The following is a 5,291-nucleotide window of genomic DNA, read 5'->3' as shown; positions in this document are numbered from 1 at the left end:
AGCGAAAACACCTAAAGCTCCACGAGGCTCCGGCAGGGGATGGTGGCGAACCCTGCTGTGCTCTTCCACCACAACTTTCTCTCACTCTTACTTCCTGTTTCTGTTGTGCCTGTATTTCAAAGGGTCAGCCTTGTCACACTGTGTCACACTGAATATCCCCGAGAACTACGTTATGGGTACACGTGTCTGTGGAGTGCTCAGCCACTCGCACGTTAATTTCACGAGCAGGCTGTTCCGTTGATCGGATCAACTGGAACCCTCTACGTCGTAAACGACGGAGTGCCAACAACAACTTAATCTAGATACTAGCGTTAGATTACGCAAGTACAATAATCACTTTCAAGCAAAAATGGATTCGGACATTAAGAATTTTAGGAATTCGGATAAGAAGTTCGTATTTTGTAATAAAACCAACAATCTGTATGAAATATCTAAAGAGACTCACGATAGACTATTAACTGATTCCATTACCGCAAAATACAAGAAGACCAATGCTAAGAAATATCATGACATCAATGAGGAAGCTGAAATTCTTGCAGGCCGCTGTAATATTGATGATAGATTAGAATGCTTAGCCTTTATTGCGTTAAAAGTCCACAAACCGAATTTCCTGCAACAAACCTACTTGTAAATCACTAAACCCAGCCAAATCGGAAATAGGGTTGGTGCCTAAGAAAATATTTAGAAATATTAACAATAAAATAAGGAAAACTACTGGTCTTAGACAGTGAGATAATTACTTCACAGTGGTAGATTGGTTCAGCAGAATTAATAATAAGGATATAGTTAAATTTACCCATTTGATATTGTTGATTTTTACCCCTCGATTTCTAGTTCGTTGCAAGATAAGGCCGTCTAATTTGCTAAATCATTCGTTGATATGGAGACCATTGAACTGGATGTTATTAGACACGTCAGAAAAACTCAATTATTTAGTAAGGGGGAAACTTGGGTAAAAAGAAAAAACAAACGATGACGAGTTGTCTAACATCTCTATGGGGTCATACGACAGCGCAGATGTTTGTGGTCTGGTCGGCCTATAAATATTAAACATATTGAAGAATAGATTCCCATCTCATGATGCTGGTTTGCATCGTGACGATGGCTTGATTGTTTCTCGAAATAAGCTATATTCAATCGTGTTATTTTTAAAGACTTAGGGTCTGATTGTTATTGCAAAAATAGTATTTCTCAATAAGCAGACCAATATTTGCTGGTTTAAATATGAATTGAGAGATTTCTACGATTTTACTTTGAGAAATATTGCCATCGATCAAGATCAAATATACAGAAAATAAATGAAAAAAATGCTTTTTTCCCCCCAAAAAAACTGAGGAATCTCTGTACAGCAAAAACAGTAGCTAACCAAGAAAAAGTAAGGTCATTTTCAGATTCAGCGACCTCTAATTAGCTGAAAAAGATGTTTGGTATCTCGACACCATTTCAAAAAAGTTTATTTAAAATTGGACAAAGAGTCGTGTCACAAAAAAATCATCGGACAAAAAGACGTCGGGCCAAAAGACGTGGACGAAGTGATGTCAGACAAAGTGATATCGGACGAAAAGTCGGGACACATATATTATATGTATATATATATCCTCTTCGAAGCTTACAACCAAGGTCTTTTAAGGTTTCGCAAATAATTGATCGGATTAAAACAAGCTTCAAGCTATCTCAATAAACTTTTGCTGATTCAGTAGTTTCCTAAGACTTAATGTATCCAGTCAATGAAGAAACCTCAGTGCTTGAAACAGCAGCCAAATATCCCTCAAATGACATTGACCTGCTTGAAACAACTATATCTCAAATAATATCAACCTGCTTGAAACAGCAGCCAAATAACCTCAAGTAACATCTTAGCGTCTGACAAATGATGGAATATAGTCCTTTATTTTATTTATTTATTTATTTATGCGCCCTTTTAAAGCCTAGCCAGGCTCATTGGCCCGGTTTCCTGGTTTCTATGGAGTATGTGTTTCCCCCAGCTGGACGGGACGCCAGTCCATCGCAGCGTTACTCAAGAAACAGGAAGAAAGAGCGAGAGAAAGTTGGGTCGAAAAAGTACAACAGGAGTCTCCACCATCCCCTGCTGGAGCCTCGTGGAGCTTTAGGTGTTTTCGTTCAATAAACACACACAACGCCCGGTCTGGGATTCGAAACCGTGAGTCCGCTGCCCTAACCACTGGGCCATTGCACCTCCACGAATATAGTCCGAGATACCCATAAAATGATAGATTAATAACGATCTAAAAGTGGTTAATCATAGATATATTTAGTCAAAGCTGACCTGTGCTAATCAACATCAACAACAGCAATAACAACAGCAGCAGCGGCAACACCACTACCACCACCACCACCACTAGCAAAAACAACAACAACAACAGCATCTAATGCATAATTCACGTATCGTTTCTGCTTTGGAGACGATCAAGATATTTTTATTTTACACCTGCAGTTTATGTAGATATCCGGGAAAAGAGAATTGTTAAAGATACTTCTTTTTTCGGCTAAACTTAGCCTGCACTTCCTTCTATTGTCAAAATAAAGCTTGCACTTCGCTATATGTTCTCCACTTGTAACCCGTGCCACTTTATTTCAATGACCATATATGCCTAGCCTGGGCTGTGACATTGCGTCTTTCTTGAATATCAAACAAGGATTATAAGTGTTAAACCTAGTCCTGAAAGGATCTTCTGTTGTGCCCACGTACTTCTACACGTTTGACTGCCCGCTGAGGTCCTTTGGCGTCACTTCGGCATGATATACGACAGTCTTTGTGTTGCTGTGACGTTAAGAGGACATGTGGTGTTTTGTATGAGCATGAACTTCTTAGCCCATAAACAAACAACCATTCAAAGGAGGTCGTTGCGGCTGTTGGGTTATCATGCGTATCTGCGACGATGAAATACCGCCTCTTCTCTATTTCTTCCGCTTGTAAGGATATACGATAGGTGTAGCATAGAAAGTATTAGTTGTGTTTCTTCAATCAACCATGCTGCTGCACTTGGCGTTCTTTAAGAAGTGCCGCTGGTGTCTAAAAAGAGGTCGTACTTGGACGCAAGTTCATTTCCACAAAAATAGAGCCAAAACAAAACAAAGTCATTTACAACGTATATTTTATTCAAGCGCTAGGTAAATCCAGCCCAAAAAGTCAAAAACAACTAAAACAAGTTTGAACACGTTTTTTCTGGAACTAGCATAGTGGTGATTAGAGAAGTAGCTCGTTTTAATATTGTTGCTCTCAGTATTACGAAAAAGCAATGTTTGATGGTTCATGAAATAAATGATGACCGGAGGGGTTGCTTTTGCACGTGAGCCCCATGATAAAAAAAATCCTTAGCAACAAGCACTGAGGTCGATCGCATCAACTAAAACCGCCGACTCTCAAAATTGCTGGCCTTGTGGTTAAATTAGTTTATTATTAACATATATGACTTATCTTGACAGCTCAAGAGAGGAATTTCACATTGCATTGAAAGTCTCTGAAAAGTAGGTTGTAATAAAAACGTGCAAGTTATATGTTGAAATAAGAATTGAATAAGAAAAGTCGATGATGTCTTACCTTGAATTCTGTTTAGTTGGACAGTATAACGTCAGCATGCATTGGTAACATATGAATGCCATTTCTTTTCAATAGAAAGCTAGACGTAAGAGAAGAAATTGAAGAAATCTGTAATTCAAATATTGATACTTGCCAAATATATTAGGAGAGCTGTTCTCAAACAGTACTTTACAGTATACTCAAATAGTACTTAAGGGGTACAGGGTCGTCTTAGCAGCATTATAGCCCTACCACCACCGGGCAAATCAAATGGATCCCATAGTATATCTTGGAAACAATACATAAATGAAAATTGGGTCCCTAGACCCGTGAGGCACCCGGATAACTATCAAATGCATTAAGATGGTACTGTACTTAGGTACACTGTAGGGAACTTTTTAGCTGTTAGCATCAATTCTGTTCGAATTGATTTCATATCCAGTGTAATGATACACTTTTATAGGCTAATTAATGACATGAAAGTAATTTTTACTATATATCAATAAATAAAGAGTAATTCGTAATTAAAATTTGAAAACTTTGGTAATTTTAGCCAATCGTAAGCCACAAACACATTCATGCCTGTTTCAAAACTAAGAAGCGGAACATGAGAATCCTTTTGTCTATTGCCATAGTAACAGTCTTTGAAAAGTTTTTTTTATCTGCGAGGAAGCACGTGTTGGCAAATTTGATGCTGTATTCTGTGTTCTGTGTGATTATGGCAGCAAGCTTCAGTAATTTCGCTTTTGTTATGGAAAAATTGAAAACAGGAGGATACTGTGTCGTAACGGATCCTACCGGTTTGGCTGCCAGCATTTCGCGTAATGCGTGGTTCATCGCATTTGCATTAAATGCTTATTGAATGCTTAAATGTTTGTTTTTAAAACATATTTAAATTGAAATGTGTGTATTGCATGATACGTATTGTTCATCGCATTTGTATTAAATGTATATTGAATGCTTACTTGTTTTATTTTGTCATTGAGCATTGAGGTGGTTGTGAGGCGTGCTAAAAATAACAGCTAAATTAACATGAATATTTATTTACATGAAAGAAAATTACCAGAGACATAACACATATTGTGCTAAAAATAACAATTAAATAACACTTAATGGATAAATCTTTTAAATTAACATGAACATTTATTCACATGAAAAAAAGTTACCGGAGTAACCTTTTTTACTTGGATTTTATATTTTTATATTTTTTAATTATTTTTATGTTTTTTACATAATTATAGGGTTAATGTTTTTGTATTTTTTCCACACATATTTTTCTGTTTTTTCCCCTCCACCCTGTTTTTTCCTGTACGCCTATAGACACGTACAAGGAACTTTATATATGCGCGCGTGTGAGTGTGCGCGTGGATGCGTACGTATGTAGATATATGCGTGAGTACATAGAGATATGTGGAGGTGTAATGGCCCAGCGGTTAGGGCAGCGGACTCGTGGTCGTAGGATCGCGGTTTCGATTCCCAGACCGGGCGTTGTGAGTGTTTATTGAGCGAAAACACCTAAAGTTCCACAAGGCTCCGGCAGGGGATGGTGGTGAACCCTGCTGTACTCTTTCACCACAACTTTCTCTCACTCTTTCTTCTTGTTTCTGTTGTACCTGTATTTCAAAGGGTCAGCCTTGTCACACTCTGTGTCTTGCTGAATCTCCCCGAGAAGTACGTTAAGGGTACACGTGTCTGTGGAGTTCTCAGCCACTTTCACGTTAATTTCACGAGCAGGCTGTTCCGTTGATCG

The 5,291-nt window shown here is 38.2% G+C and overlaps 1 long non-coding RNA gene across 1 annotated transcript in view; it reads right to left on the bottom strand.

Moving 5' to 3' along the window:
• Window positions 1-5,291, bottom strand: part of LOC106881766 (uncharacterized) — a 77,928-nt gene that overhangs the window by 58,585 nt on the left and 14,052 nt on the right. Inside the window, exon 2 of the long non-coding RNA XR_001410896.2 lies at window positions 3,563-3,641. This is a non-coding gene — a long non-coding RNA (uncharacterized LOC106881766). The remainder of the gene's footprint in view (window positions 1-3,562; window positions 3,642-5,291) is intronic.

Source organism: Octopus bimaculoides, chromosome 11 (assembly GCF_001194135.2).
Source record: "Octopus bimaculoides isolate UCB-OBI-ISO-001 chromosome 11, ASM119413v2, whole genome shotgun sequence".
Taxonomy (NCBI): domain Eukaryota; kingdom Metazoa; phylum Mollusca; class Cephalopoda; order Octopoda; family Octopodidae; genus Octopus; species Octopus bimaculoides.
Note: the sequence above shows the minus strand (reverse complement) of the source record. Positions and strands in the feature narration are given on the sequence as shown.